The following is a 21,917-nucleotide window of genomic DNA, read 5'->3' as shown; positions in this document are numbered from 1 at the left end:
TAATGCACTGAGGTTCTAGACTTGGTAATTTGCATACTCTCTGATCTTGACTCTTAGCCTAGATTTTGCGGCCGCACAATTCATGTGTGGTCCGCAATTTGCACAATTGACTACAGATTTTCCTTCTTTGGTTGCTGCCGCAGATGGGATTCTGCGATCCACAATTTCTTCTGTGGACCGCATATTTTGTGTTTCTGTGCCCTTTTATAGCCTTTTGTTTAGACTGCTCCTTTTTATTAGGATTTCACCTTGGGAGCCCAACTTCTACCATTCCTGTAATTTTGCACAATTTTATTAGTTCCGGGAACATAATTCAAAGCTTTTAGACTAAAAAAAGTTAAAAGACACTAATAAGTAGTCAAAATCCTACTTATCAATGGGTAGTTCTCATTTGCGACAAAATAGTCGCATTTGCGATGAGGACAGGCTTCGCAAATGCGAAGCCAATGTCGCATTTGCAACCTCCTCTTAGGCTGTCAGTGGCTGCTTTTGCGAGGTTTTCTACGCAATTGCAAGGGTTCACAATTTCAAACCCATGTCGCAATTGCAACATCTACAACTGATCAAAAGGGCTGGGAGTCGAGATTTTATCTCATATTCTCTAATTTTAGAACCCTAGACTCAGTAGGAAGCAATTTGGAAAGGGAATTTTCATCTATAAACATTGGCTAAGTAATTCTAATCAAATTCTAATTATATTTCATATTAATATCTTATATTTATCATCTAAATCATATGAATCAAAGAGGAAAAATTGGGAAATTTTGTCAAGTTTTAAAAAAATAAGAAATCGAGTTTTGAGAGTTGATTTGGACTAGGGTTCTGAAACAAACCATATATAAGGACTCATAGGGTTAATGGTAGTCGTAATATCCACTTGGACCCGGGTTTTAATTGGGCGGGCCCCGAGTTGACTTTAGTTAACTTTAGTTGACTTTTTAGGTAAAGTGTAAAGATCATAGCTTTATTTATTGTAATTATTTTTCCTTGCATTGTTTGATCATACTAAGTCTATTTTAGTTAGATATGAGCCGAGGAGAATTTTAGGGGAAAAGCGATTTTCGAGGGTTGAGTTGGCCTAGTTGAGGTAAGTATCTTGCCTAACTTTTTGTGGGGGAACTACCCCTTAGGATTTGGGATTGGTTCTGTTAATTGTGCTATGTGAAAGTCGTGTACGCAAGGTGACGAGTGGGTACGCAAGTTATATGTGGTATTTGGCCGGTTTAGGATACTTAGACTCTTTCCATGCCTTAATTGAACTATCATATCATGTTTTAAATTCTCATAGTCAATCTCCATCTCCTCTTACTTGTGTTAGTCTATCCTTACATGCCTTATTTGAATTTGTTAACACTTGTTCTACTTCTTACTTGATACCTTGCTCTTGTGCTTTATTTGAAGTTGTTGTCTCTTTTATTTCCATGTTATCTCCTCCATTGTTGACTTATCCTCATTTGAAGTTAATTATTACATGGTATCTCTTCCATTGTTTACTTGTCCTTATTTGAAGCCATTTCTACATGTTATCTTTTCAATTGTTGATTTATCCTTATTTGAAGTCATTGTTACATGTTATCTCTCCCATTATGAGGTATTCTTATTTGATATCATGCTTACACATTATCTCTCTCATTGTTGAGTTATTAGTGTTAAAGTGGTGAAAGTCAATCATATTGAGGCGAAGTTGTTAATTGTTGAGATATCTTCCTTGTTGAGAAATTTACATCCATTGTTATTATTGATATTCTTACACACGTTGTGGTTGAGCCATGGACTATTGTTGTGGAAACATTGATAATGTTGACTACTGGCAAGTTGTGGCATATGGGCACTTGTGGTGCGACTTGTTATTATGATGTGATATCAATGTGCATGCGGCGGTATAAGAATAGAGGTTAATGAGCATGTGGCAGCATAAGGAGGGATTTATGTGCGTGTTTCTAGTAAGGGAATTACTTGAAGCCACGCGACGTCATAAGGTGGGCTAAATTGCGTGTAGCTATTTTGGGAAAAATATTTTCAAAACTATTTAAATGTAAGGCTCACGCGGCGGTATAAGAGAAGATTGTGATTGAAATTGAGAAATGTGAATATGAGGTGGTACCTCGGTTGTGATTTTGTTGCATACAAGGCAGTACCTCGGTTGTGATTCTTATTGTGTATCTCAAGTAAAAAGACCACTTGGTGGAACACTTCTTGTTTCTTTTAGTCTTCCTTATCTTATCAGTTTTGTCCGCATTTGACTATTGTAGTTCTTTTTAATTTCTTCCATTATGTTATCTCTACGCTTATAATTTTATCATTAGTCTATGTTATTAACTTGTTTCATATCATTTATTTCTCTGCTTTCCATTACTTCTCGTTATTATGTTTTCATTATGTTTATTAAGTCCTAGTAGGTACCTTGACCTGGCCTCGTCACTACTCTACCGAGATTAGGCTTGATACTTACTGGGTACCGTTATGGTATACTTATAATGCAGTTCTGCATATCTTTTTATGTAGATCAAGGTACGTTTGCCCGTATTGGACGTTAGTGTTTGATTGTAGTGTTCATCCGGAGACTTTAAGGTATACATGCTCGGTGTCCGCAAGCCTCAGAGTTACCTTCCCTTACCTTTCATTCTGTTATATTTCCTATTCAAACAGTGTTGTAGTAGATATTCCATATTATTCTGTAGAGCTTATGACGCAGCTCTACTAGTTTTGGGAGAGATGTTGCTGAGATCTTATTTTTGGAGTTTATTTGAGTTTATCAGTCCTTCTTTAGTAGTTCTGTTGATTATTTTATTAAGTTATTATTAAATGTCAGGCTTACCTCTTAGAGACTAGGTTCCATCACGACATCCTAAGGTGGGAAATTGGGGCCGTGACACGTTGGTATCAGAGCTTTAGGTTCATAGGTGTTACTAGTCATAAGAAGGTTTAGTAAAGTCATCTGGATCGGTATGGAGACTTCTGTACTTATCTTCGATAGGCTAAGGAACTGTTAGAAAACTTCCACTTCTTTGATTCCTTATCGTGCGCATTAGTTGACTTAAAAATCTAAATCGTTGACATTTTATTATCTAACAGATGGTGAGGACACGCACTGCTGGATCCGACGATCAGACACCCACACCCCTAGCTAGAGCCGCGAGATATCAGGGTCAGGGCAGAGGCCGAGGATGGGCACATGGTGTAGCTAGAGCACCTGCCCAAGCTGCGACAGAGGAGCCACTTGTAGCTTCAGTTGGGGGACAGGCACTCGAGGCGCGTGTTGCCACCCCTGCACTTCAAGAGACCCTCACACAGTTCTTGAGCATGTTCGGTACCCTAACTCAGGCGGGGTTGATTCCACTTGCACCAGCCACATCTCAGGCTAGGGGAGGAGTTCAGACTCCCACGACCCGTACTCCAGAGCAGTGAGTCCATGATGATCAGGTCCTAGAGGTTATTCCAACGTAGCATGTTGTTCCAATTATGCCTGAGGTTAGGATAGTGGCATCTAAGGAGGCGAAGCTTAGACTTGAGAGGTTCAAGAAGTATCATCCTCCCACTTTCAGTGGCTTAGCTTCAGAGGATGCACAGGATTTTCTAGAGAAATTCTATTGTATTCTCCGCACCATGGGTATTGTGGAAATGAGCAGAGTTGATTTCACTATATTCCAGATATCAGGAGTAGCATATTAGTGGTGGTGAGTTTACGAGGTGGGTAGCCCAACTGATGGAGCTTTACTTACATGGACTTAGTTTTTAGAGATGTTCTTGAGTGAGTTTGTTCCCCAGATCCTTCGGGATGCATGGTGCACAGAGTTTGAGCAGATGCGCCAGGGTACTATGTCAGTGTCAGAGTATGCTGTCAGATTCAGTGATTTGTCCAGATATGCACCTATTTTGGTGTCTACAGTTAGGAAGCGAGTCCATCGATTTATCGAGGGGCTCAACTATAGTATTAGGTTTAGCATGGCTCGAGAGTTGGAGACAGATACCTCATACCAGCAGGTGGTAGAGATCACACGGAGGATGGAGGGTATACGGGGCCGTGAGAGAGAGGACAAGGAAGCCAAAAGGCCTCGAGGTGCTGAAGGATTTAGTGGTGGCCACACAGTAGCTACAGCCCGTCATGGTAGAGGCTACATGAGTCGTCTAATTCACTCGATACTTCTAGCTTCTAATGGTTTTGTGGCTATTCTGAGGTCTCAGGTTGCACACTTTGCTCAGCCACTTTCTAGTGCACCTTATTCACGGAGCACCTTCAGAGGTCAGTCCAGCCGACTATCCCCGAGCCAGTCCCAATAGCCACACCCATCGAGAGCTAGCCTTGAGTGTGGTGATATCTGTCATATGGTGAGAGACTGCCCTAGACTAAGGATGGGCGCACCTCCACAGACTACTTAGGCTCTACGGATTGAGCAAGGTCCATAGACTTCACAGGCCATGGTTGTTGCTCCACCCGCACAGCTAGCTAGGGGTGGGGATGGGCGGGTATAGGTCACCCTAGAGAGGGAGGGTAGGCCAGATTCTGTGCTTTTTGGGGTAGGACGGTGATATTCGGCTTAATGTATGCATATTTTGATATATATTGTCTCGCATTATGCTCATGTCTCGTAGATTTCGGATGTATAATGTAATGATTTGTGCTAATTGTATGGTATTTCTATGTGTAGGAATCATTCGAATGCGATTTGAGATAAAAGTGCGCGACTTGGAGCGAAAATGGGAAGAAACTACAAAAGTGTCCAGTTGAGCGCCATATGTAGCGCGAGGTGCTACCTGTGGCGCAAAAAACAATATGTGAAGAATCCCAAGGCCAGGGCCCCACGCTTCCCTAGGCACTGGTGACGTGGATCAATCCTATTTCGACTGGGACTCAGTTATTTCGACCCCAAGACGGCCCCAACTCATATAAAATCCAACCTAAATATATTTTGGGGAGGAGGACGTGACTAATTTACTAATTTACTACCTAAGAAACTATAAAGAAATGAAATAACTAGAAATCAACCACAACACTTAAGCAATTTAGGATAAAAATTAGTAGGAGAGGATATTTTATGGTCATAGGCTAGCTAACAATCTTGTTGCGTTCTTGGATTAAAATGACTAATTGATTTATATGGATTGTTGATTGATAGGGTTGATATTACTCATAGGAATCTGTCGAGTTCTTACTCACCTATTAAAGCTAACTTAATGCCTATATGTCTATGGAATTAAAAATAACAAGAACGCATTTATAATTTCTGTATTTCAACTAAGCAAGGTAATTATGTATATGTCTATCCTAACCGAGAATCCATTCCCCGATGTCCGGGTTTGAGAACTTGCTCTACTCAATCCTATGTGCAATCGAGAATTCCCACTTTCGAGTTCAATTCCCATCTCGGAGGCGTACCGTCTATATGACACGAAGTCCCTATGCCATGCGATAACAACATCACTAACTAGTTTCAAACGAGGCCTTGGCTGTAATGATTCCAAAAACTGTATGCTAATTGGAATGTGGACTTGTTCAGGCCACATGTTCGTGGAAAGAATGTGCCACTGAATAGGCGTGCCTTATGTGAATTTTTAGGGGTTGAGAACTGTGACACGCAGAGGCTAAAGAAATTTGTCAAAAGCCCAGGATACATGGTGATACGTCACACTCTTTGTGGCGTTGATTCGACTGCCAAGTGGAATAGCGCTAGAGGTGATATCCATCTTAGGATGGTTCGCTCTGATTTCAACAAGACTGCTAAAGTGTGGCAAAATTTCGTGCATGCCCGACTCATGCCAGTTGAGCATAATAGCGAATTCACTCGAGCTTGAGTGTGTGTGATATTATTTTTGATGATTGGGAGACCCATAAATGTGGGTGCGATCATGCTCGGGGAGATGGCTCGCACCCGCTTTGGGCAAAGGATAAAAAATTTCTTCTTTGAAAACCTCCTGACGCAGTACATGCTATCATATGAGGTACCAAAGTACCCTCGCTATGACAAGGTGGTGGAGGCACCAAAGGAATTGCTAGACATTACATCCTTGCCGGAATCCACATCAAAGCTAAGTCAGGTTGTGAGGAATGAGGGATGAAAACTTCAACAGGTATCTTTATAGTTCCACTCAATGTGATAATACGCGGGCTAGGGTTGTTGGATGAGGAGTGTATGCACCTGCACAATGATCTCTCTAGTTCCTCCAAGGAGATATTGGGCATTGCACCGGACAGTCCCATTCACCCGTATAAGGATGAGAACACTCACAAAAGATCCGATGATGAGGATGAGATTGGTGATGAAGTTATGGGGCCCATGGATTTGTTTCCCTTAGGAGAGGATGAAGATGATGATGAACCCAAAGCCGCAGCTGGTGGGCATTATGAGGAGGTGGACTCCGACTAGCAGGGAGTTCTTTCTGTCCACCTTACATTGTTTTGAATTTTTTATGCATCGGGGACTATGCATTGATTAAATGTGGGGTGGGGGAATACTTCTTGACTTGTAATTGCATAAAAATTTAATTTATGTTATTTATTATTTAGCTTAGTTTAGAACTCACGTAGTCTAATTAGCTAGTAATATCAAAAAACAAAATCAGAAAAAGCTCAGACTTTTCCCGACGATGGATCTGTTAGACAATTTTCTTGAGAGATTAAAGTCCGATTAAAAATACCAAAAAGATTTTCTTTTGTTCTTGTTAGAATAGTTAGGTAGTATACCTTGGTTTTTCTTTGGACGTCGGTTCTTTTCCAAGGGTGTAGCTCGAATCGGGTGTTTTGATTATTATTTTATTATTATTTTAGGAGTAGGATAGGGAGAAAATTGAGGTGCTCTGAGGTACCTGTTGACGTGTTTGGTGCTGGCACATTAAGCTATGGCATGCGCTCTGTCTTCCTTAATATTATATTTGAATTGTAATGTCCAAGTAAACTAAGTAGCCTACTCTGTGACACTTTTTTTCTCAGTTGGTTGATTTGTATGCCACCTAGGGCGTTATTGCTTAAAAATTCTCAACCCGCTATACTTGCTTGACTTGAGAGTCGAATGAAACTGTCTTGATTTAAGAAATTGCAATGTATGTGTTAGGATTGGTGATATTTTGTGCTACCGTGTGTGGTCTAGAACTTGCCCTGTGTGTTAATCGAAGTGAAATTGTTAAGTTTTACTAGAGTAGGCGTTTCGTGTTTGACCATAGAGGTTCTTGTCACTCACAAATAAAATTTCTTTGTTGCTAGTCCCTTTGAGCCTATAGACCTTTTCTTTGACACCCACATTACAAGTCGTACCCCTATTTTGTTCTTAATTCGAGATTGTTGAACCTTTACCTCCTAAGGCAATTAGTTGCTAAGAGAAGTAAGGTGATAGATTGGGTAGTAGCTTTCGATTGGAACAATGAAAGGGCCCTTATGGTGCACTAAAGTTGTAAAAAAGGGTCACTAGCCGATGAACCTTAAAGTATGGAGGGTGTTTAGAAAAAAGAAGGGGGGGGGAGAAAATGAAGAAAAAACAATTTCAAGAAAAATTAAAAAATTGGTAGTTCAAATGATGTAGAAAAACACACACCTCCTAATCTTACTAATGTGTGCTAGTGGGGATATAGTAGTGCTTAATTAAAAAAGGGGGCTATGTTGTATATGGTTTGTGGCGAGTGAATTGGTTGACAAGAATATGTGTTCGACGTGTTAGTGTAGTGTATTAAAGTGCTTAGGAGGGTAGTCACTATTCCTAAATGTATCCTACATGTCCCTTAGCCTACATTACAACCTTAAAGTCCTAATTGATCATTGATTTGGCTAGTTTAGATTAGTAGAGATATACATTATGGGCAAGCTTATGGTACGACCACGGGATGCACATAAATTCTTTATGAGAGTGAGCGAATTTCGTTCAATAGTGTGATGTCCTTAATTTATGTTCAATGACATATTTGAATGTATGGGTTACTTCTATATTCACTCTTTTGCTTGTGGTGAGGGCACTTAGTCTCATGACGGATTGGTGATGTTGTACACTTCTTTTGTTGGGTGAGTGCGTGAGTTAAGAATGCTTAGTGGTAACGAGTAGTCTCTTGAGGTAGGATGGTTGTTGAGAGATTGCTTGAGTTGTTTGAAACGCATTTGGTATGCTTGGGCTAGTCTAAAAATAGGAAGAATGTCAAAGTCATGTGTTCATGCTTGATTACCGATATCGACCATAGTCAAACGGTAGAGTGTGTGCTTGAGTTCAATGTGAATTCATCTTTCATAGTGAGAGGTACGTTTTGGGGTGTTAATATAGTTCCATTGCTAGAGGATGAGCAAGAGTCTAAGTGTGGGGTGTTGATATTCGGCTTAATGTATGCATATTTTGATGTATATTACCTCGCACTATGCTCATGTCTCGTAGATTTCGGATGTATAATGTAATAATTTATGCTAATTTGTGCTATTTCTATGTGTAGGAATCATTCGGATGTGGTTTGGGATGAAAGTGTGCGAATTGGAGCGAAAATGGGAAGAAACTGCAAAAGTGTCCAGTTGAGCACCACAGGCAGTGTGGGGAGCTACCCGTGGCACAAAAAATAGCATGTGAAGAAGCCCAGCTCCCCATGCTGCCCTAGGCGCTAGTGATGTGTATATATCCTATTTCGATTGGAACTCGGTTAATTCGACCCCAAGACACCTCCAACTCATATAAAAGTCAACCTAAACCTATTTTGGGGAGGAGGACGTGACTTTGAGAGAAAAACAAAAGTACAAAACACTCGGGAGCATAGATTTGATCAATTCTTCCATTCTTCTTCTAGTGTCCATTGATTTTATGTTTGAAAACATTATTTTTGATCATTGTATGAACATGAGTGGCTAATAATCCTATTATTCTGGGTCATGGGTGCTACATGAATGTTGACGCTTGAAGTTTAAATTGACTAGTTTGATTTTATCATATTGGGTTAATTATTTAATTATGTTCTTAATTATTTTGCTGACTAACTAACAGTGAAATACTATCTACGAATCTAGAGTTAAACTAGAAAGTGGAATTCTAGATTGCATATAGGATTAAATAGAGCGAATTCTTGAACCTGGGCATCGGGGAACGGATTCGCAATTAGGATAGAAATATACCTAATTGCCTTGCTTGGTTAAAATATAAGAAGTGTAAATGCATTCTTGTTAGTCTTAATTCCATAGGCATATAGGCATTAAGTTAGCTTTAATAGGTGAGTAAGAACTCGACAGATTTTTATGAATAATATCAACGCTATCAATCAACAATCCAGATAATTCAATTAGTCATTTTAATCGAAGAACGCAATAAGATTGTTAGCTAGCCTATGACCCTAGAATATCCTCCCCTACTAATTTTTATCCGAAATTGCTTAAGTGTTGTGGTTGATTTCTAGTTATTTCATTGCTTGATAGTTTCTTAGATAAGTAAAATTATTCACTTACACATTTTGTGAGAAATCTCTCCAATTTATAAGTTGTTTGAGTTTGAATCAGTAAAAAGCTAATCATAAGTCTTTGTGGGAATGATACTCTACTCACTACTCTATTACTTGACGACCACATATACTTGCATGAGTGTGTTTGGTCACAACAGATGAAGGCAGTCGCTTTCGACGCAGTCATCACATGTATGGTTCAGGTTTGTCATAGAGATACATCAGTCTTATTTTATCCGGGATCCACTTATTCATATGTGTCATCTTACTTTGCTGCATATTTGGATATATCTAGTGATTATTTGAGTTCTCCTATTTATGTGTCCACATTTGTGGGAGATTATATTATTGTGGACTGTGTATATGACCAGATTAACCCAGAAGGGTGCTCCTTTCAGATGGTCCGAGGAATGTGAGGCGAGCTTTCAAAAGCTCAAGACTGCTTTGACTATAGCCTATGTGTTGGTGTTTCCTACGGGTTTGAGGTCTTACACTGTGTACTACGATACATCACGTGTTGGGATTGGTGCGGTGTTGATGCAAGATGGTAGGGTGATTTCCTAGACTCTCGGCAGTTGAAGGTCTATGAGAAGAATTATCCGATCCAGGACTTGGAGTTGGCAGCTATTGTTCATGCATTGAAGATTTGGCGGCACTATTTGTACGGTGGCCCTATATGAAGTCTATACCGACCACCTGAGTCTACAGCATCTGTTCAAACATAAAGATCTTAACTTGCGGCAGCGGAGGTGGTTAGAGTTGCTTAAAGACTATGATATCACCATTATATATCATCCCGAGAAGGCTAATATGGTGGTCGATGCTTTGAGTCAAAAAGCGGAGAGCTTGGGCAGTTTAGTATATCTAACGGCAGCAGAGATGCCATTAGCCATGGATGTTCAGACCTTGGCCAACCAGTTTGTTAGATTGGATGTTTCGAAGCCCAGTCGAGTTCTTGTTTGCGTGGTTTCTCGGTCTTCTTTATATGATTGCATCAGAGAGTGTCAGTATGATGACCCCTATTTGATTGTCCTTAAAGACACGGTTCAGCACGGCGATACCAATGAGATTTCTATCAAAGATGATGGTGTGTTGCCGATGCAGGGCTGGTTATGTGTTCCCAATGTAGATGGGTTACGTGAGTTGATCCTTCAGGAGACCCACAATTTACGGTACTCCATTCATTCAGGTGCCGCTAAGATGTATCAGGATTTGAGGCAACCCTATTGGTGGAAAAGAATGAAGAAAGATATAGTGGAGTATGTAGCTCGGTGCCTAAATTGTTAGAAAGTGAAGCATGAGCATCAGAGGTCGGGTGGTTTGCTTCAAATACTTGAGATTCACGAGTGGAAATGGGAGCGTGTTACCACGGACTTCATTGTTGGGCTCCCACGGACTTAGAAGAAATTTAATGTTGTATGGGTGATTGTGGGTAGGTTGACCAAGTCGACTCACTTTATTCCGGTGGTGACTACATATTCTTCATAGAAGTTGGCTCAAATCTTTATGGCGAGCTTATCCGATTTCATGGCGTGCCGGTATCCATCATCTCTAACTGGGGCACGTAGTTTACATCATATTTCTGGAGGGCTATGCAGCGTGAGTTAGGCACACGGGTCGACTTGAGTACAACATTTCATCCCCAGATGGACGGACAGTCCGAGCGCACCATTCAGATATTGGAGGATATGATTCGTGCCTATGTTATGCATTTCAGGGGTTCGTGGGATTAGTTCTTTCCGCTCATACAGTTTGCCTACAACAACAACTACCAATCGAATATTCAGATGGCTCCTTATGAGGACCTATATGGGAGACGGTGTCGTTCTCCAGTTGGTTGGTTTGAGCCGCGAAAGGCTAGGTTGTTGGGCACAGATTTGGTTTGGGATGCCTTGGATAAAGTCAAGTTGATTCAGGATCGGCTTCGTACAAGCCAGACTAAACAGAAGAGTTATGCTAATCTGAAGTTTTGTGATGTAGCATTTAGTGTTAGAGAGCGGGTCTTGCTCCAGGTTTCACCCATGAAGGGTGTGATGAGGTACGGGAAGAAGGGCAAGTTGAGACCTAAGTATATCAGACCTTTTGAGATACTTGAGAGGATTGGTGAGGTGTCCTACAAGCTTGCATTGCCACCTAGCTTATCTGCATTTCATCCGGTGTTCCATGTTTCTATGCTCCGGAGGTATTACGGTGATATGTCTCATGTTTTAGACTTCAGCTCAGTCCAATTGGATAAGTATTTGACTTATATTGATGGGTTAGTGGCTATTTTGGACAGACAAGTCTGGAAGTTGAGATCAAAGAACATTGCTTCCGTGAAGGTTCAATGGAGGGGTCATCCGGTCTAGGAGATGACCTGGGAGACCGAGCACGACATGATGAGTCGCTATCATCATCGATTCATCACTTCAAGTATTTCTTTGTGCACGTTCGGGGATGAATGTTTATTCTAAGAGGGAGAGAATATAACGACCTGACCGGCCATTTTGTGTAATTGAGCCCCGTTTTCCCTTTTGATATTTTACACATGTGTGTTTATGGTTTTATAAGTTATGGGGTTATTAGTTTCGTTCAGCAAAGGTTTCGGGTTGATTTGGACTCTTTGATTCTTGGCTTAGAAGCCTAAGTTGTTTATGTTGGCCAATTGTTGACTTTTGTGAAAATAACCTCGGAATAGGGTTTTGATGGCTCTGATAGCTTTGTATCATGATTTTAGACTTGGTCATATACCCGGAATCAAATTCGGAAGTCCGTAGGTTGATTTGTGTGGTTTTTCCAATATTTGGAAATTTAAAGTTAAAAAGTTTGATAGTAGGTTGGCTTTTAACTATCGGGTTCGGAATTTGATTTTGTGACTTGGAATAGGTCCGTTATGATATTTAGAACTTGTCTACAAATTTTGTATCATCTGGAGCTATATTGATAGGATTCGGACGCTTAGTTGCAATTCTAGAGGTTCTTGAAATTTACTTTCAAATTCATGCATTTTGGTGTCTGATTCGTAGTTCTAGATGTTATTTTTGTGTTTTGATCACGCGAGCAAGTTTATGTGATGTTTTTAGACTTTTGTGGATGTTTATTTTGGAGCACCGAGGGCTCGGATGAGTTTCAGACATATTACATAATGTTTTGGACTGAAAAAATAGGATCTGGTGTGTTGATGCCTCTAGTGTCACATTTGCGAATACTAGGTTCGCAATTGCGAGCTTAGCGGGATGGCCTCGGGTATCGCAATTGTGATACCTAGATCGCAATTGCAAAGTAGCTCAGGTAGATGGGTAGTTCGCATTTGCGGCAAAATAGTCGCATTTGCGATTAGGACAGGCTTCGCAAATCCGAAGCCAATGTCGCATTTGCGACCTCCTCTTAGACTGTCAGTGGCTGCTTTTGTGAGGTTTACTTCGCAATTGCGAGGGTTCACAATTGCGACATCTGCAACTGATCAAAAGGGCTGGGAGTCGGGATTTTATCTCATATTCTCTTATTTTAGAACCCTAGACTCGGTAAGAGACGATTTGGAGAGGGGATTTTCATCTACAAACATTGGGTAAGCGATTCTAATCAAATTCCAACTATATGTCATCAATATATATTAGACTTAACATCAAAATCATGTGATAAAAAGAGGAAAAATTGGGAAATTGTGTCAAGTTTTTGGAAAATGAGAGCTCGAGTTTTGAAAGTCGATTTGGACTCGAGTTTTGAAACAAACCATATATATGGACTCGTAGGGTTAATGGTAGTCGGAATCTACCCTTGGACCCGAGTTTTGACCGGGCGAGCCCCTGGTTGCCTTTTATTGCCTTTTGGGGAAAAGTATAAAGATCATAGCTTTATCTATTGTAATTGTTTTCCCTTGCATTATTTGATGATATTAAGCCAATTTTGGTTATATTTGAGCTGTGTGGAGGCGAATTTTAGGGGGAAAGCGATTTCCAAGGGTTGAGTTTGCCTAGTTAAGGTAAGTATCTTGTATGACTTTGTGTGGGGGGGACTACCCCTTAGGATTTGGAATTAGCTGTGTTATTTGTGCTATATAAAAGCCGTGTACGCAGGGTGGCAAGTGGGTACACGAGTTATATGTGGCATTTGACCGGTTTAGGCTACTTAGACTCTTTCCATGCCTTAATTGAATTGTCATATCATGTTTTAAATTCTCATAGTCAATATACTCTTACTTGTGTTAGTTTATCCTTACATGCCATATTTGACTTTGTTAACACTTGTTCTATATCTTACTTGACACTTTGCTCTTGTGCTTTAGTTGATGTTGTTATCTCTTTTATTACCATATTATCTCTTCCATTGTTGACTTATCCTCATTTGAAGTTTATTATTACATGTTATCACTTTCATTGTTGACTTGTCCTTATTTTAAGCCATTGTTACATGTTATCTTTTTCATTGTTGATTTATCCTTATTTGAAGTCATTGTTACATGTTATCTCTCCCATTATGAGTTATTCTTATTTGATATCGTAGTTACACATGATCTCTGTCATTGTTGAGTTATTGGTGTTGAAGTGGTGAAAGTCGTTATCATATTGAGGCGAAGTTGTTAATTGTTGAGATATCTTCCTTGTAGAGAAATTTACATCCATTGTTATTGTTGATATTCTTGTACACATTGTGATTGAGCCATGGGCTATTATTGTGGAAACATTGATATTGTTAACTATTGGCAAGTTGTGCCATGTGTGCACTTGTGGTGTGAGTTGTTATTGTGATGTGATATCGAGACACATGCGGCGGTATAAGGATAGGGGTTAATATGCAAGTGGTGGCATAAGATGGGATTTATGTGTGTGTTTCTAGTCAAGGAATTACTTGAAGCCACGCGGCGTCATAAGGTGAGCTAAACTATGTGTAGCTATTTTAGAAAAAATATTTTTAAAACTATTTAAATGTAAGTATCACGCGGCGGTATAAGAAAAGATTGTGATTGAAATTGAGATATGTGAATACGAGGTGGTACCTCAGTTGTGATTCTTGTTGTATACGAGGTGGTACCTCGGTTGTGATTCTTGTAGTATATCTCATGTGAAAAAACCACTTAGTGGAACACTTCTTGTTGCTTCAGTCTTCCTTGTCTTATCAGTTTTGTCTGCATTTGACTATTGTGGTTCTCTTTAATTGCTTCCTTTATGTTATCTCTATGCTTATAATTCTGTTATTAGTCTATGTTCGTATTATTTATTTCTCCGCTTTCTATTACTTCTCATTATTATGTTTTCATTCTGTTTATTAAGTCCTAGTAGGTATCTTGACCTAGCCTCATCACTATTCTACCGAAGTTAGGCTTGATACTTACTGGGTACCATTGTGGTGTACTCATACTACGCTTTTGCAAATCTTTCTGTGCAGATCCAGGTACGTCTGCCCGCGCTGGACATTAGTGTTTGATTGTAGCTATCATCCGGAGACTTCAAGGTATACCTACTCGGTGTCCGCAGGCCTCGGAGTCACCTTCCCTTACCTTTCATTCTGTTGTATTTCATATTCAGACAGTGTTGTAGTAGAAATTCCAGATTATTTTGTAGAGCTTATGACTCAGTTTCACCAGTTTTGGGAGAGATGTTATTGAGATCTTATTTTTGGAGTTTATTTGAGCTTATCAGTCTTGTTTTAGTATTTTTGTGTATTATTCTGTTAAGTTATTGTTAAATGGTAGGCTTACCTAGTCTTAGAGACTAGGTGCCATCACGACATCCAAGGTGGAAAATTAGGGTCGTGACATTGAAGAATTATTGACCCAGGTGAATATAGTTTAAATTTTTTTGTACAATACGGGTATAAATTTAATGGTGGATCCAGAAGTAAGTATTTGAAAAAGGCCCAAAACCCAACATAAACGTGTTTAAACTCCATTCTTTTTCTTATGCAGATAGAACTAGTTTAAATAGGGATTGTTTCTTTCCTATACAATATTTGAAACTTATTTACCAAAATTATCCTAATTTTACATATTACCCACCCTAAATAAGGATTGCTTACAATTTATATACAATCCATTATTAGTGTCTTAAATTATAGGATCCAGTTATACACTTTTCCTTTTTTCTCTCATCTCCTCAATCCTTATTCCCTGTCGCTTCTCTTCATATACAATCCATTATCAGTGCCTTAAATTAAGGGATTCTGTTACACTATTTTTTTCTTCTTTTTCTCTCATCTCCTATTTCCAATAATGCCTTAATTGTAGTATAGCAATTCCAATAATGTCAAACCACATTGACGTAAAATAGTTCAAGACTTAATTGAGAACCAAATCTCATAAAACTATTTTAATAGCTTGAACCATAAAGTAGCGCCAAACCAAAGCAATAGAGACACCGACGATAGACAACACCTAAACTAGATAAGTTGAGATCCAGAATATTCAAATTTGATACATCTACAAAAACATATAAACTAAAAACAAATTGTATACAATTAATTATATAGAATACAACTTATCTATAACTTTCATACATTATTTTTACCCAGTTAAAAATAACTACAACATCATATAACTTAAATATAATTTCATACAAATTTTATACAAATATCTCTTTCGTATGTATTTTATATATGATTTGTATATATTTTGTATGTGGTGTGTTCTTCTTCTTCTCTAAAATTCCAATCAAAACTTTCTCTCTTAATACAATTTTGATACATATTAATAACTTTATGTAAAAAGAAAGTATTTATAGTTTAAATACAAATTTTATACAATGATTCACATATTATACAACTATTTTTAAACTTTCATACAAAAAATATATAACTACAACAAAACATAACTTAAATATAATTTACATACAATTATAATACAACTTTAATGCATCTTCGAGTTTCAATCTAAAAATTCATTCAAAATCAACTCTAATCTTCACCAAACACCCTAAAATTGAGATATAAAGTCCAAAGAATATTTTTGATCATTTGCAACAACACCCAATCAAAATAAATAATAGTGAAAAAAATCGAATTCAAAATCAAAGTTTCAAAGCTTTTGATAGCTTTCAATGACTGGGGGGGAACAAGCAATGACTGGTCGATGGTGATAAGTGACGACATCAAATTTATTATTCAATTATCGGAAGAAAAAAAAGGAGTTGAGAAAAGATAAGAGAATCATATAGATCCAAAGAAGAAAAAGCCGGGAAGAAAAAAGAAAATAGAGAGAGATCTATGAAAGCGGTAGATATGCGGAATTTAATTTCCATATTAAAAGGCTACAATCAAAGATAGTCATTTAAAACTTATCCGTATAAAGCTGATAAATTGTATATCAACTTGTAATTAAGTTAAAACCTAAACAATGAGGGTAAATAAATTTTTAATATAGTATATATAGGTAAAAATCTGTGATGACCCGATCGGTCATTTTGGTATTTTTTTTATTTGCATGTGGTCTGTGACATTTTCCGCAAAGTTTTTGCGTAAAAATTTGAAGAAAAATGACTTTAGGCTTAAAATGGGACTTGATTTAACCATGGTCAACATTCTTGGTAAACGACCTTGGATCGATATTTTAAAAATTCAGGTAGATTCGTATGATATTTTTGGACTTGTATGCATGTTTGGTTGGGGTCCGGGGTGACCCGAGTGTATTTTAGCGCGTTATGTGAAAACTTGTGAAAATGAGTTTTAAAATTAAAAATCATGAGTTTTGGTGATCGATTCTTGTTATTTGATGTTATTTTGATGATTTGAGGTAGCGCGCAAGTTTGTAGGATATTATTACACTTGTGTGCATGTTTGATTTGGAGCCCGAGGGCTAGGGATGAGTTTCGGATGTGCTACGGAAGAGTTTGGAAAATTATGCAACTGCTAGTGCATTACAGTTGTTGGTATCTTTTGCAGATCTCACAATTGCGAGGTCTGGCTCGCATTTGCGAGCCTCAATTTTGCAGTCACACTATCGCATTTGCCAAAAGGGCTAGAGGGATGGAGTTTCTCTTTCGCGGAGAATAATTCGCATTTGCGAACCAAGCTGAGATCACATTCGCAATCTCATAGTCGCATTTGTGACATATTGTCCTTGGAGTGAGCTTCGCATTTGTGAAGTGGTGAGCCGCATTTGCGATGGGGGCAGTTCGCATTTGTGAACAAAATGTCACATTTTCAACTTTGATGGGCCTGATGCACTGATCGCATTTGCGATCAGTGTGTCACATTTGCGGTCAAAGTATTTGCGAATAAGAGCTCGCAAATGTGACACCTGCAGCTGGGTAAAGAAGAGGAAAAACGGGACTCAACTCATTTTACACCATTTCTCAACTCCAAACACTCTAGAGGCGATTTTTGAAGAACTTTTTCTTCCCAAAATTCATTGGTAAGCAACTCTAATTTATTTTCTATCAATTCTCCATTACTTTTCATGAGCTTTTAATAGCAAATCTATGATTTTCATGGTAGAAATTAGGGATTTTGGGTAGAATTTAGAAATTTTGTAAAATTAAGATTTGGACCTCAAATTGAGGTCGGATTTCTTAATAAATCACATAACCGTTCTCGGGGTGAATGGGTAATCAGATTTTGGTCCGGATCTCGAATTTTGACCAAGCGGACCTAGGGTTGACGTTTTCAGTTTCATCAAAGATTGAACCTTTTTTTATTCGTGGGTAATTTCTAAAGCTTATTTTGAATTGTTTGAACTATATTTAAATAGATTTTGTTGGTTTGGAGGCTTGTTTGAAAGGAAAAGTCGTAGTTGATTGTTGATTTGGTTGCGCAAAGAGGCAAGTGTCGTGTCTAACTTGACATGAGGAAATTAGAACTTATTGGTCTATTTGTTATGTAAATTATGTGGGAAAACAGCATATATGTGAGGTGACTAGTGTATATGCGTCGTTATGGGTTAAACCATGCAGGATTGGGCTAGTTATCTTTATGTCATCACTTATTCCATGTTATCTCTTGTTATAAGCTTTGATTTTTACATGATCTTGCTTGTTATCCATGCTTTACTTGTTACTTATTTTGATTTATTCATTTCTCGCTCAATATCTACTTACCTGCTCTATGTTCCTACATGTATTAATTGTATAACTTCACTGCTTCATATTTAACTTGCTTTCATTGACTTAACATTACTTGTTATACCTTACTATGGTATTCCGATTTCTTTGAGTTCTTTAGCTATTCTTGTATTGGTGATTTGTAGAGAATTATAAATACGAAGTATTGGTTATCCTCCATTGTGCTGGTAGTTTCTTGATGTTCTATACGTTTTATTCTCCTTTCGTGTTGAGATTCCGTTATCGGTTGTGTTGAGATGTTTATGTTAATGAGTTGATATTGGGATCGGGTTGTACGTCGAAAACAGAATTAAAATTAATTGATATTGGTAACGGGTTGCACGCCATAACAGGTAATAATATGATATGATATTGGGATCGGGTTGCGCGTTGCAACAGTTATTGTGTTAAATGTTGGGATTGAATTATGCGTCGCAATAGAGTATGATGTGTTGTAGTTATTTGTAGTTGTGGAGTTTTATCTCGGTATTGCGATATGAGATTTGAGATCATGTTATTCTGGGGGTCCTCTGGTAGTTGACCTTCGGGTTCGTTTTTATGAGTTTACTACTTTAGTTATATTTCTGTATTTTGTTATTATTATTCGTACAAGTTTATTGTGTCTTGCCATAGCCTCGTCACTACTTCGTCGAGGTTAAGCTCGGCACTTACAGAGTGCATGGGGTCGGTTATACTCATGCTACGCTTCTGCACTTTTTTGTGCAGATCCAGATGTTGGTCCCAGTGGCGCGTAGAGGAGTTCTGCTCGGATCCGACTGCTACAGGAGACTTGAGGTAGAGTTGTCCAACGTTCGCAGTCCCTGAAGTACCCTTCTATTATGTCTTTATTGTTTACTTTGTTTCAAATAGTTGTATTTCGTTCAAACCATACTTTGTAGTACTCTAGTTTTTCGTGTATTGGTAACACCGAATTTCTGAGATTAGTCTAGACCGTGTTATTTATGGATTTATCTTATATAATTCAGTTTTACCAATCGTTAATTATTATTGTAACTCTGTTTTAAATTATTAAAATGGTAAATTGATTAGTTGACGTTGGCTTGCCTAGCAAGTAGATGTTAGGCGCTATCACGATCTCATAATTGGTATTTCGGGTAGTGACAAAATCTCTTTAAAAGTAATGAAAGAGCTAGAGTAAATTTATTGATATCTGAATTCTTTTTGGCTCTCTTCTAGTTATTTGGCAGTACATCATGACACTCCTAGTTCATGGATGGCTCTGATTGTAGGAGTTCAAGATGCTCCACTATGTAAGAAAGCGACAACTTCATTGGGAAATTTTTAAATCCTGCTTTGAATTTCTGTTCATCTTTTTTTAAAGAAAAAGAACTCATAATTGAGAAATTGTACTTCAGATTCCTCCCCGACCAAATTAAACAATTTAACATTCAATTGAAGGTGTTCAGTCAAATATCACAAGTAACAAACTTACAATTTTGCAATATTCTAAACAACCAAAAGCGTAAAAAATTTCTTTTGTTTTTTCTCTCTATTCTTTTCTCTCTTTCCAAATAAAGCAAGAGAGACATATTTCTGTAAAAATGATATACTGGTCGCTCAATATAATGTCCAAAAGGATTTATGAGCCAATTCAAGAGTTACAGAGGCATGATGTTTATTCCTGCTTTACGCACGCTAAAACTTTTTAAATAGATTGCTGTTTTATTATTTGTGTATCTCATTTGGGTAATAATACTCCTATATTATAATTAAGTTATTTGAAATTTACATACTTTATTTCTGATAATAATTAAATACACATGTGATTTTTGGCTTTAAAATTGTGGACAGATATCATTAACTATTGTTCCTCTCAAATTTGATTTCATGGATGCTGTACATAGTGATACCTTTTAGACAAGTAACATATGGGCTAATCACATTGGTCAAGGATCTTTTTAATAATATTACAAATTGGGAATTAGTTCTTTCTCTAATACTTAAATTTTCAATAAACAAGGTGCACAGATACTTTTTTACTTCAAAAATTGTTTATAAATTCCTGACGTTTAGAAACTAATTACAAGTAAGGCTTAACTCTTGGAGTACAGATGAGGTGGCAAGGTTGGCTGTTATTATCGGGGCATGCAAGAGATCGAGCTGGACGATCCAAATAAGAAATGGGATGTTCATCAAGTGATCTATCAGGGTGATTTGCACTAATAGGATTATTTGGTGCCATCGTTTAAATTTTTATACCTAGTAAGAAAAGTCTTGAAAATATAATCGCCGGTAAGAATTTTGAAGCACGCTTGTCCGAATTTTTTGAGAAAATCTTATGGTGATTCGCCAGAATTCAACAGAGTAAAGGACAATCTACCACCTCATTGTAACCACTAATTGGTGATGATATGAACAGGTAAGGGTCGGCCTAATCCCCCACCATTGAGGTGATTTTAATTTTAGTATTTAAACCAAAAAAAAATCTAGTGCATTGTAGTTGATCATAGTTCCCTTTGCTCTCCCTCTCTTTTTCTTAAATCTGGATATAGAAAGAACAGGAAGAAAATGCACAAATGGTACAGCCCAAGTGGAAACAAGTCTGCATTTAATATTCAAAGCAAGTACGAACAATTACAAGCTAGCGCCAACTGATGCTTGATATACTTGGATGTAATTTGCTGAAAATAAAGAATATGAGAATACTTTTATTAATAGTTGGCAGTAACATATAATATATATATCGAAAAGGAAAGAGAGATGAACATTGAGTGGAAAGAACTAGATAGTGTTAGTATTCAATTTCATGGGCACTTGGATTTGCCCTTGGAGTTGAGCATGTCTCTATAACAATGGCATTCCGACTTGTTTCCATAGTTTCCAGAAGGGACACAGTTGCACTTATTGCAGCATATTCCACAGTAGGTCAAGCAACGCTTTTTTATTCCTGCTTTCCCACACCTCACTGCGCACTTAGAATCGCATGAACCTACACCATATAAATACATATCATATATCAATTTTTATAGCAAAAATGGTATGATAATTAACTAGGAAAAGATGATAAATGACATGTTACACAGATATTATAACGTCACACTTATATATGATATATAAAAATTATTTACACATCAATATAAATAAGTTAAACCTTAGTTGAATAGCAGCATTATAAGCTGGTGTATGTGTGTTTGTGAGAGTGAGAGTGAGAGTGAGGCGACAAATCTTACTTGGGTCGTCATAGGCCACGGCTGACTGAAGGAAAGAAGAAGTCAGAACAAGTGAAACAATTAACAAAGTAATCATGGCAAGCTTCATCTTGAAGAGTAAAGTGTAGGCTACCACTGATCTTCTGGAACTATTTAAATTGCAAACAATCACACAAGTCTACGATTTTAAGGGCGTAATTGGGAAAGAGTGGGTGAATGAGTATTTATAGAGACACCGTAAGAGGTACAACCGTACAATTACAACTGACAAGTAGGAAGAAGGAAATGAGCAAGTGATGTGGATTCAACGCTAATAATAGTGATTAGGTGGAGGCCATGTGTCAGGTAA

The sequence above is a fragment of the Nicotiana tabacum genome, chromosome 17 (genome assembly GCF_000715075.1).
Source record: "Nicotiana tabacum cultivar K326 chromosome 17, ASM71507v2, whole genome shotgun sequence".
NCBI lineage: Eukaryota > Viridiplantae > Streptophyta > Magnoliopsida > Solanales > Solanaceae > Nicotiana > Nicotiana tabacum.
This window is presented reverse-complemented; position numbering follows the sequence as displayed.